This window comes from Somniosus microcephalus, chromosome 2, assembly GCF_052327205.1.
Source record: "Somniosus microcephalus isolate GS21.2 chromosome 2, FLI_Smic_1.0, whole genome shotgun sequence".
NCBI lineage: Eukaryota > Metazoa > Chordata > Chondrichthyes > Squaliformes > Somniosidae > Somniosus > Somniosus microcephalus.
The window spans coordinates 316,737,308-316,750,335 of NC_140988.1; the positions used below are offsets into that span (position 1 = coordinate 316,737,308).

Below are 13,028 nucleotides of genomic sequence, written 5' to 3' on the forward strand. Positions count from 1 at the left end.
TGTTTCATCTGGTGGAATTTGCAGCAATCGTGTCCTATTATATTGCATTACTTACATCACATTTTCTCTGCTTCCACAATTTCATGCTTAGGACATAGATTTTTTTCATGGATGCTATCCATGCCACTCCCAATAGGACCCCTCTGGCTGGACAAGTGCTCAAAGAGCCAATGTATACCGTTGAGTTCTTTTGCTCCATTTTCTGCTGACATTTTTTGTAAACAGACAACAATTTACATTTTTATAGCACTCATTACATTCAAAGAGATATCTCTGAGTGATGAATAGGAAAGGGCCACCAGGGGATCAGGGGACGGAAGAGTGTCATCTGGAGCAAAAACACTGTCAACAAAGTGGAAAGCCTTGAAATTTTGAAGGCCAGTAGGGATGTGGGATGCTGAAGGAGGGATTCCCAGAAGACGAGGGCAAGGTTGTTGGAGGTGAAGCAGAGGGAATGGTAAATGATCAGTAGGCCATTACTGACGGACTGCAGGGATGTGTGGTTGGAGTAAATCACAAAGATAGGGAGTGATAAGGCTGTGGAGGGATTTGAAGGTGAGGACAGTAATCTTCTGGGGCATTTATTAGAAATGCACCAAGGAAATATGGGCTAAGTAGACCAAAAGTCTTCTCTTGTCTGAAACTGTCACTATCTCCGTATGGAAAGCCAGTTGAGCTTGGTGAGGACAGGGTGCTGGTATTGTCGAATTTTGCATGACTTGTATTTTATGATTGGCAGAAATGGGAGAAGCTTTGGAAAAATGCAGCCACGAGAAGAGATTGTAGTTTTTTTTAACTTTCTGCCTCTGTGAGGTGTATGAATGAACAATTATTCCACTTGTGGTAAGCAACATATTGGAATTTACGGATCATTCTCATTACATCTTCAGTCTTTCTGGCTGAGGTAATGCTGTACATAAATCAGACTTTCATCAGGCTAAAAGAACCTGACAAAATTGGGTAGAGCTATAAATGACAGTGAATTGGGCCAGTGCTAGATTACAATTGATATTTATAACACACTGTTGATCAGAGCTCTCCCAAGCCTCTCCAGCATTTAGAGCTGTTTCTTGGAATTACAACAAAGCTCTCAATACTGCACAATGATTAACAGTTTTGTCTTCTCATAGTCCTTGGTAACAAAAATTTTGTCTCAAACTGTATCACCCTGTTAGAATATTTCATGTACAATATGTGCGCCACACATTCAAAGAGCTCTTTTCACAAGATCACAAGATAATTAGGGAAGAGGACAGCCGTTCAGCCCATTCATATACCTGGAGTGATCTTGAACCCCACTCATTTCACCATCCAATTGTTTCTTTAAAGATTTCTGGGTTGTTGTTTCTTCCTGAAAGTCTATTCTGTAAGTTAATCACTCTTTGTATGTAGAATTTCCTGATATCAGTCCTAAATTGCTAGGTTGTACCTATGTCCCCTTGTCCTCCTCTTGTAATGTAATTTATAGTAATATTCTATATTTACCGTTTCTATTCCCATAACCATATTATAAACTGCTATAGAATAATCTCTCAAACATCTCCTTTTCAGGCTGAGGTCCATGGCCTAGAAATTGGTTAAGGTCCGAAAACGGGCGCGGGCATCGCAATGTGCGACTACTCCGTGCTCGTGCCTTCTGAGGAAGGCAGCAGGCAAACTTTGTGCTGCCTGCAAATTTAAATGACTACAGCGTGCAGCCCAATGCTAAACGTGCTGTTGAGCGGCTGCACACCTGAGCAGGGGGACCAAGTTCGTGCAAGGCTAGCCCCAAATAAAGCTAACCTACACTTCTTAAAGCCAGCCTGCATCACTTAAACAGGAGGTAAATTCTGGCTGCAGGAGGTGGCTGGGGAGGAGAGTCTTGCAAGGAAGAGGACATAGTAATAAGAACATAAGAAATAGGAGCAGGGGTAGGCCATACGGCCTCTCAAGCCTGCTCCGCCATTCAATAAGATCATGGTTAATCATCGCCCTCAACTCCACTTTCCTGCCCAATCTCTATATCCCTTGATTCCCCTAGAGTCCAAAATGTTTTCTATCTCAGCCTTGAATATACTCAAAGACTCAGCGTTCACAGCCCTCTGGGGCAGAGAATTCCAAAGATTCACAACCCTGAGTGAAGAAATTCCTCCTCATCTCGGTCTTAAATGGCCTACCCTTTATCCTGAGACTATACCCCCTAGTTCTAGACACTCCAGCCAAGGGAAACAACCTCTCAGCATCTACTCTGTCAATCCCCTTCAGAATCTTATGTTTCAATGAGATCACTTCTCATTCTTCTAAACTCCAGAGAGTATAGGCCCATTCTACACAATCTCTCATCCCAGGAATCAATCTAGTGAACCTTCGTTGTACCGCCTCCAAGGCAAGTATATCCTAAAAAACAGATGGTGGGTGGAGAAAGCACAGGAGCTCCAGCAGCTAGCTGACAACCACGATGTGCGTGGATTCTTTAGCGCAGTCAAGGCCATCTATGGCCCAAGCACCCAAGGTCCTACCCCACTGCAGGCCAAGAATGGAGAGGTACTCATCAAGGATAAAGAGGCAGTCAGTGCCTGCTGGAAGGAGCAGTTTGAAGATCTCCTTAATTGAGACTCTGTCTTCGACGTGAGTGTCCTCAACTCCATCCCGCAGCATGCTACCCGCCACCATCTCAGCACAACCCCAGGCCAGCATGAGGTTGAAAAGGCCATCCGACAACTGAAAAACAACAAGGCCTCAGGAGCAGATGGAATCTCTGCCGAGGCACTAAAGCACGGCGGAGAAGCACTACTGGCGCAAATTCATGAACTCATTTCTCTTATCTGGAAGGAGGAGAGCATGCCAGGGGATCTCAGACGCCGTAATTGTGACCATCTTCAAGAAAGGTGACAAGTTCGATTGCGATAATTACAGAGGAGTTTCCCTGCTGTCTGCCACAGGGAAAGTCATCACAAGAATCCTCCTCAATCTCCTTCTCCCAGTGGCCGAAGAGCTCCTCCCAGAGTCACGATGCGGATTCCGCCCACTAAGGGGCAGAATGGACATGATCTTCACAGCACGTCAATTACAAGAGAAATACAGGGAACAGCACCAACCGCTGTACATGGCCACCTTTGATCTCACAAAGGCCTTCGACACTGTCAACCGTGAGGGATTATGCAGTGTCCTCCTCAAATTTGACTGTCCTAAAAAGTTTGTCACCATCCTCTGCCTGCTTCACGACGACTTGCAAGTCGTGATGCTGACCAACGGTTCCACCACAGACCCAATTCATGTATGGACCGGGGTCAAACAAGGCTGTGTCATCGCACCAACGCTCTTCTTGATCTTCCTTGCTGCAATGCTCCATCTCACCCTCAGTAAGCTCCCCGCTGGAGTGGAGCTAATTTACTGAACAAACGGGAAACTGTTCAACCTCCGTCGCCTCCAGTCCAGATCCAAGATCGTCCCATCCTCTGTTGTTGAATTACAGTATGCAGACGATGCTTGTGTCTGTGCTCACTTGGAGGTCAAACTCCAAACCATCGTCAACACCTTCACCGAAGCGTACGAGAGCATGGGCCTTACACTAAATATCCGTAAGACAAAGGTCCTCGACCAACCTGCCCCCGCCACACAGTGCTGCCTTCCGATTATCAATATCCACGACAAGGCCATGGATAACGGACCACTTTCCATACCTCAGGAGCCTATTGTCAACAAGGGCAGACGTCGATAACGAAGTCCAACACCGCCTTCAGTGTGCCAGTGCAGCCTTCGGTTGCCTGAGGAAGAGAGTGTTTGAAGACCAGGATCTCAAACCCGGCACTAAGCTCATGGTCTACAGAGCAGCAGTGATACCCACCCTGCTGTATGCCTCAGAGACATGGACCATGTACAGCAGGTGTTGTGTCCGTGTGTTAATGGAGACACGGAATGTAGGAGTTGGTTTCACAGGTGTTTACTGCACAAAGTCTGGAGGTGAACTAACAGATACAAGACACTATACAGGCTTATATAGCCCGAGTGGCCATTACCAGCATTACAGTACACAGAGGCTCTTAAAGGCACATACACCACAATTCCTTCCCTTTTAGACAACCAGTACATAACATTTTAAGTAATCATTAATGAACATGTTACAAGAACAATAATCTACACATTTGCTGCAGTTAATCAATTATAAGTCAGGCTCTCTGGAGGCTTCCTGACTCGGTCTGGATAACGCCTCGGTGGTGTAGTAGTTTTTGGTGGTGTAGTAGGTTCTTTTGGCAAGGTCGATTCGGCTTGAATGCCAGTGTCGGGTTCATCTGGTTCCAGTATCACCGGATCGGAGTTAGATACTATGGGTATCTCTGCTTCATCATTAGGCGTATAGAGTTGTGGTGTAGGTTGTCCCTTTTCGGATGACTCTATGATCTGGTCAGCATGGCGCCTTATTATGCTTTCTCCAATGTCCACGGTATAGATCAGCGGTCCTAGTCGTGTGCAAATAGTTCCAGGCTGCCATTTCTCGGTACGGTAGTCCCGGGCCAAAACTTGTTGACCTATCTGGAAGGTTCTAGTTGGCCTTTCATTCATGCCTTGAAATTGCCGGTTCTCCACGTCCCTTCTGATGTTTGGCTTGATCAAATCCAGCCGGCATCTTAGGTTTCTATTGAAGAACATCATGGTGGGAGTTTGGTTTGTAACCACATGTGTTGCATTCCTGTATGCAAACAAGAAGTTATCTACCTTATGCTGTAGATTTATGTCTTCATTACCCATGGCCTTTATGGCCTTCTTGAAGGTGTGGACAAACCTTTCAGCCAATCCATTGGTGGCGGGATGGTATGGGGCGGACGTGTAGTGCTTAACCCCATTGTTTTTCAAGAACTTCCTGAATTCTTCGGACACAAATTGCGGTCCATTATCAGAACAGATCTGTTCAGGCAGCCCATTCCTGGCAAATATGGTCCTTAATACTGTGATGGTTTTTTCCGTGGTGGTGGAGGACATCTTTATTACCTCCGGCCACTTGGAGTGTGCATCAACCGCGATTAAGAACATTGAGTCCATAAATGGACCAGCAAAGTCGATGTGTACCCTTTGCCATGGAGATGAGGGCCACTCCCATGGATGTAGAGGGGCTTGTGATGGGGCGTTTTGGACCTTCTGGCATCCTAGGCAGCTCTTGGTCATTTCTTCGATGTCTCCATCGATACCTGGCCACCACACAAATGCTCTGGCTAGGTTCTTCATTTTCACTCCACCCAGATGCCCCTCGTGAAGCTCCTTTAGCACTTTATCCCTGGGTTTGGGTGGAATCACCACTCTGGATCCACACATCAAGGTTCCTCGGCACACTGACAGCTGTTCTCTTCTTTGCGAGAATGCTGGCAACAGTGGTTCGCCATGTGCTGGCCATCCCTTCACCGTTAAATCGTAGACTCGTGAGAGAGTCGGGTCATTTCTCGTTTCCTTTTCAATGGCAGAATTTGTTACTGGTAGACATTCCACTATGGTTGAGTGGAACATCTCCACTGGGTCCACTGTAGGTGCCTCTTCTACCGCTGGCAACGGTAGGCGCGATAAACCGTCAGCATTCCCATGCTGTTTTGATCCTTTGTATTCTATGTCATATTGGTGTGCCCCTAGGAAAAGGGACCACCTCTGTAGCCTTTGCGCTGTCATAATGGGAACACCCTTTTTAGGGTTGAATATGGAGACGAGGGGTTGATGGTCAGTCAACAAGGTAAACTTTTGTCCGTGTAGGTAATGGTTGAATTTCTTCACCCCCATACCAGGCTGAGTGCTTCCCTGTCGATCTGGGCATAGTTACGCTCAGCTGAGTTGAATGAGCGTGACGCAAAAGCTATCGGCCGCTCTGAGCCATCAGGGAATCTATGCGATAATACCGCTCCTACGCTGTAAGGGGATGCATCGCACGCCAGTCTGATTGGCAGTGATGGGTTGTAATGAGCCAAAACTTCCTTGGACGTGATCAAGCCTTTGCATTTATGGAAGGCACGTTTACAGTCTTCGCTCCATTTCCAAATTACTCCCGTTTGTAGCAGTTCGTTAAGAGGGTGCAGAACAGTTGACAAGTTCGGTAAAAATTTATGATAATAGTTTATGAATCCCAGGAACGACCTTAATTGTGAGACATTTTCAGGTGCTGGGGCTTTTATGACCGCTTCAATTTTTTCAGGTGACTTATGCAACCCTTCCTCATTAATTATGTGGCCACAATATGATATTTGTTTCTGGAAAAATTGACACTTGGGGCGATTTGCTCGTAGGCCCCGTTCTCTCAGCCTAGTGAGCACCTGCTCCAAATTGGCAAGGTGCTCATTGTCGTTTTCTCCTGTTACAAGGATGTCGTCTAGGTAGCATTGAGTCCCCGGAATCCCTTGGTGGATTTGCTCCATAGCTCTTTGCCAGATAGCTGGAGCTGATGCTACTCCGAAAACCAGTCGATTGTACTGGTACAGGCCTTTGTGTGTGTTTATCGTGTGATACTTTTTAGAGGCCTCTTCAACCTCCATCTATAGATATGCCTGTGCCAAGTCAATTTTGGTGAAACGTTTCCCTCCGGATAGTGAGGCGAAAATATCTTCTATCCTCGGAAGAGGATACTGTACCGTGTGAAGGACCGGGTTTACAGTCACCTTGAAGTCCCCACAGATGCGAATTTTTCTCTGTTCTTCAGATTTATCATTATTCAACGTTTTCTTCATGACCGGGACGATGGGTGTTGCCCACTCGCTCCAATCTATCTTGGATAATACGCCTGCCTTTTACAAATTCTCCAGCTCTGCCTCGACTGCTGGACAAATTGCGTATGGCACTGGCCTTGCCTTAAAAAACTTGGGAATTGCCGCATCTTCCACTTTTATTGAGGCGGTGATGCCTTTCAAGGTTCCTAGTTCCTGTTGAAACACTTCCTTGGCGTTGGCCAAGATATCTTTTAATCGTTCAGGTAGACGTCATCATCATTTTTTTTCTTACTGTTCACCGTCAGTGCCTGAATGGAGTGCCAGTCTAAACGTATCTTCCTGATCCATTCACGTCCCAACAGCGGTGGACCACCATCTTGCAGAACGTATAAATACAAATTCTGTATTTCCTTGCCGTTGTATACAACAGGCACCCTTATTTTCCCTTTTGGGTATACTTTCTGCCCCGTATATGTTTTCAAGATAATGGATGTGTCTTTCAAAGGTATATGCGGAAATAGCCGCTCGTAATCCCGTCGACTTATGAAGGTCAGAGCTGATCCTGCATCTAGCTCCATTTTAACTGGGGACCCCGCTATCGTGAGGGTAACCCAAATGGTCTGGTAATCTTCTTTGGCAATTACATTATGTAATTTGAGACAGCTTAGTCTCTTGTTTCCGGAGTTGCTATCGCTCTTCTGGTCTTCGGAGCTACTGTCCGTCATCATTTGTACCTTTCTGTACTTTTCCTTATTGATTCTTTTCCTGTCCGTGGATTTTTTGTTTCCAGATCGGCATACATGTGCAATGTGTCCAATCTTTCCACATTGCCTGCATGCTTTGTCCTTGAACCAGCAGTCCCTCTGGTCATGGGTGGATCTGCCGCAGCGATAACAGCTCTTGAAACCTTGTGTCATTTCATGGGTGCCGAAGTCCTGTGGCTTTTGCTGTATCTCTGCAGCTCCTCTTGCGGCTGCTTCGTATGATACAGCCACACTGAAAGCCTTGTCCAGTGTCAAATCTTTCTCAGAAAGTAGCCTTTTCTGTGTTCCTTCACTTAGGAGACCGCAGACGAATTTGTTTCGAAGAGAATCTGCCAGTCCTGCCCCAAATTGGCAGTGCTTTGACAGCTTCCTTAATTCGGTGAGGTAATCAGCGTTACTTTCATTCTTGTGCTGATTCCTCCTGAAGAATTTGAATCGTTCCGCTATCAGCAGCGGTGTTGGGTTTAAGTGCTCCTGTAGAGTATCAACAATCTCCTTAAAATTCTTGTCCCTCGGTTTGGCTGGAGTGATTAAGTTTCGTAATAGCCCATATGTCCTTGCGCCCATTAGATTTAGAAGTACTGATGCCTTTTTATCATTCTCTATTTCATTTGCTGTGCAATATACCTCCACTCTTTCCACATATGTGGCCCAATCCTCTATATCGCTATCGAAAGCAGTTATATTGCTAGTCTTAGGCATCCTGGAAAAAAAATGGCGCTTCCCGCGCTTTCCTTTCTTCCCCGCAGAAAAAAATGGCACCTCCTGCGCTTTCCCGCCGCTGCCGCTGCTGACAACTCTGTTCTCCGCGGTTTTTATTTACACGGGTATTTTTTTAAATAGGTGGAGACTCGTTCCCGCCGGACTCTCTGGGACTTTTCCCTCCCTCTGCTTGGTCCAAACGCCGACCTGCTTTGCAGCACCGGCCGTCTCCCGAGTGCTCCACCCTCTGTCTCTGTTTGCCTCCGCCTTCGCTGCTCGGCCCCGCTGCAGAGCTAGCCGATGGAGCCCCAGCCCGCCGCCCAGGAAGGATTATTGCAGTACCTGCCACCAGCTCGGCTAGCTGGTGAAACCACAGTTTTTTGTTTTTCTTTCTTTTTTTTCCGACTTTTGTCTGAGGAATCGATCTCCTTGAGGTGCTGCCGAATTGCAGGTAAGTCCATTTCCAATTCGTCGCCACTGTTGTGTCCGTGTGTTAATGGAGACACTGAATGCAGGAGTTGGTTTCACAGGTGTTTACTGCACAAAGTCTGGAGGTGAACTAACAGATACAAGACACTATACAGGCTTATATAGCCCGAGTGGCCATTACCGGCATTACAGTACACAGGGGCTCTTAAAGGCACATACACCACAGCAGGCACCTCAAAACACTGGAGAGGTACCACCAATGCAGCCTCCGCAAGATCCTGCAAATTCATTGGCAGGATAGGCGCACCAACGTCCGTGTTCTCGCTCAGGCCAACATCCCCACCATCGAAGCTTTGACCACGCTCGATCAGCTCCGATGGACGAGTCACATCGTCTGCATGCCCGATACGAGACTCCCAAAACAAGCGCTCTACTCGGAGCTCCAATTCGGCAAGAGAGCCCCAGGTGGGCAGAGGAAATGCTTCAAGGACATCTTCAAAGCATCTTTGAAAAAATGCAACATCCCCACTGACACCTGGGAATCCCTGGCCCAAGGCCACACGAAGTGGAGGAGAAGCATCCCGGAAGGCGCCGAACACCTTGAGTCTCTTTGCCGGGAGCAAGTGGAAGCCAAGCGCAAGCAGCGCACGTCAACCCAAGCACCCCACCCATCCGCCCCTTCAACCACCATCTGCCCCACCTGTGACAGAGACTGTAGGTCCTGCATTGAACTCATCAGTCACCTGAGAACTCATTTTTAATGTGGAAGCAAGTCATCCTCGGTTCCGAGGGACTGCCTAAGAAGAAAAAGATCCTTCCTTAGATAAGGAGACCAAAACTGTGCACAGTACTCCCGGTGTGGTCTCTCCAAGGCCCTGTACAATTGTAGCAAGGCTTCTTTACTCTTATATTCCAAACCCCTTTCAATAAAGGCCAACATGCCATTTGCCTTCCTTATTGCTTGCTGTACGTGCATGCTAGCTTTCTGTGTTTCTTGCATGAGGACATCCAAATCTCTCTGAACACCAACATTTGAAAGTTTCTCACCATTTAAAAAATATTCAGTTTTTTTCTATTCTTCCTACCCAAGTGAATAACCTCACATTTCCCTGCATTATACGCCATCTGCCACCTTACTGCCCACTCACTTAGTCTATCTATATCCCTTTGCAGCCTCTTTGTATTCTCCTCACAGCTTACTGTATGTTCAGCAAACTTGGATACATTACACTAAGTAATGGCGCAACATGGCAGAGAGTGTGCGCCAAGATTTTCTGATGCAGCACTGGAAGCCTTGGTGCAGGAGGTGGACAGGAGGAGAGGAGTCCTCTATCCACAGGGGGCCAGGAGGCACTCTAGACCCATACTGAGAAGGGAATGGGAGCAGATAGCCGTCGCTGTCAATGCAAGCAGTGTAGCCCGGAGGACGTGGATGCAGTGTAGGAAGAAGTTTAGTGACCTCACACGAGTAGTGAAGGTCAGTGAATTCATCTTCAAATACCACATCCCACCATCTACACCACTAGCCTCACACACTGCTGAATGCACCACATCCCCATCACTCACCTACCAACAATCAAACACGACTCGTATCTCATATTCATAGCTTCACCTCACCCTCACACACCTCACACCGACATCTCAGTTTGCACACATTGTCAGCTATTCAAGCATGACAGGCACATCACCCAATCACATTGCACCACACTGACAGACTTCCCTTTCTCTTGCAGGACAAGGTGGCTCATAACCAGAGGTAGCAAGACCTAACTGGCAGGTACAGGCACACCTGCATGACCTAACCCCAATGGAGGTGGTCAGCAGTGGGGCTGAAACAATCCAAGGTGGTGGTATCCTCATACCTAATCCTCTTTCTCACATCCCACAATCTCTTCTGATTTACAAGATGAAGATGGTGTGAATATGCACCATTAGTGGTTATGTTACTGGAGTAGTAATCCAGAGGCCTGGATGAATGATCCAGAGATATGAGTTTAAATCCCATCATGGCAGCTGGGGGAATTTAAATTTGTTTAATTATGGTGACCATGAAACTACCGGATTGTTGTAAAAACCCAACTACTGTAGCTCACTAATATCCTTCGCGGAAGGAAATCTGCCATTCTTACCTGGTCTGGCCTATGTGACTCCAGATCCACAATGTGGTTGACTCTTAACTGCTCTCTGAAATGGCCTAGCATGCCATTCGGTTGTACACTGTGGGAGCACCTTCAACACAAGGACTGCAGCGGTTCAAGAAGGTGGCTCACCACTACCTTCTCGAGGGCAATTGGGGATGGGCAATAAATGTCGGCCTTGCCAACGATGCTCACAGCCCATGAGTGAATAAATTTTAAAAAAAACTCCCCTCACCGCAACCCTACCCTTGTGCCTTTCTCCTTTCAGATAGTGAAGAACTGCAAACTGTCCAGGCCAGGCAATGGTGGAGGAGCAGGAGCTGTAAGAGGAAGAATGATAGTGCATCTTCTGCATCACATCACTCGATTTCACACTCTCAGCCACCAGCACAGATACTGACACTCAGCGTACGTTAGAGGATAGATTAGATATGGGATCTACACATGGTGAGACACTGGGCACGAGTGGCCTGCAGCTAGGGCAGGGGGAAAGGATAGCGCTGTTGACCGCTCCACGGAGGGTGAAGTCGCACACAAGTTCTGCTGCACAGGAATCAGATGAGGGCTTCGATGGGGCAGCCTACTGATGGGTATGCACAATGAAATGTTTGGTGCATTGGCAGGCCTGCCAGAAAGCCTGAGTGCAATGTCAAGATGCATGGTGGAGTCCGGCACCAACCTTACACAGGGCTTTGTGCAGAACTTGGAGCTCATCCTTTTCAGCATGGAAGTGATGGGCAACTCTATTAGCGCACTTTTGGACCCAACCACGATGAAGTGTCTGATGGCCGATGTCTCAGCTTCCATTGGCGCACAAGCAGAAGCCATCCTATGTCTGAGTGCTGCAGCCGAAGCGCAGACTGAAGTCATGCAAGCTCAGCTGTTGTCACGCACGCTCAGACTGCTGCCATCATGGCTGTTGATACCAGTGTGGAAAGGGGTTTGCAGCGTGTTACAGCAGTCCAGCTGTCTGTCCTTCAACAGATTACTAGGATTGCTGAGGTGCCGCCCCAGGGGAGTGGCAGTGGCTCCGTGGAGCATGAACCTGCTGTCCTCTCTCAGGATGATGGCATTCGTACTCCTGCCCTTGTTGCTGCCTGTCAGCCAGCCAGCCCAGACTGCTGCCGTCCATGCCGAGGTGGTGCAGTCTAAAGCTGGGCCTTCTAGGCCCAGAGCTGCTCGAGGTCATCCTGCAAGGCCATCTGCAGTGTCCCTCACTGAAAGTCAGCAGCCTTCCACCAGCCATGCTGCAGCCACTCGGGTAGCACTGCATAGGAGCACTAGGATCGGCAAAGGCATACAGAAGACAGGCACTAAGGGAATGCACAAGTGTGATTAATTGACTTTGTTATGTAATATTGGATGGATTGATGTATAAAGGTGGTTTGGAATGTTTGTTTGGTGGTGGCTTTTATTTTAGCATTGTGGCTAAAAGGACGCTGTGATGGTCAGTAACAGAGTGAAGGTAAGGTGTGGGACTGTGGTTGAATGGGAAATTGGGGCTGTGTTCACTGGTACCGCATTCGGACCAGTTGATCATGGACAGCCCGGCCAGAAAGGGGCTGTTTAGGTTCTGTCCTCTTCCTCTTCCTCCTCTTCCTGAGCTCTTCGCCGTATACCTGGTGGCAAGGACTGTGCCCTCGTGGTGGCAAGGTTGTGCAGCATGCAGCAGACCACGACGAATCTTAAGATGCACTCTGGCTAGTACTGCAGGGCTCCTCCAGAGCAGTCCAGGCAGTGGAAGCACCAGAGTCATGAGCCAGGTGGTCTGCGGATTGCCCTTGTCGCCCTGTAGACACCCTCTGGTTTGTCATGGTGGCTGAAAAGCAGCTAGTACAGCAGACTGCCGCTGAATGAAGGTGCCATGGCTGCTGCCAGAATACCAAGCATTGACTTGTTTGATGCGCTGAGTTTGGTCACACACCAGCTGGATATTGCAAGTGGAATCCCTTCCGGCTGCGGTACATCTGAGTTCACGTGCGCCGCCCGCAAAATGACGTGTGCATTTAATGGCACTCTGCACCATGAGGAAGCCCGTAATCCTGGCGAAGCCGCGTGCTCACTCCACCTGCTCACTCCACCTGCTTTTCTCTGGCAAGAGAGAAATTTATTCACCTCTTTGCACACAGAGCCTCAGTGACCTCCCTTATGCAGTGATGAATGGCAAACTGAGATGTTGCAAATATTGCCTGCTCCAGCCAAGAAAGGAGCCCGAGGCATAGAAATTCATGGCCACGGCCATCTTCACAGCCACTGGCAATGCCACCCTCGCCCTGCTCTAAGGCTGCAGGTCTGCCTGCAACAGGTGGCAGATTTGAGTGAGCACCTCCTTAGTG

General features: G+C 48.0%; 1 protein-coding gene across 1 annotated transcript in view; it reads left to right on the forward strand.

Moving 5' to 3' along the window:
* Nucleotides 1–13,028, forward strand: part of slc45a2 (solute carrier family 45 member 2) — a 111,981-nt gene that overhangs the window by 73,659 nt on the left and 25,294 nt on the right. The gene's annotated exons all lie outside the window — the stretch shown is intronic.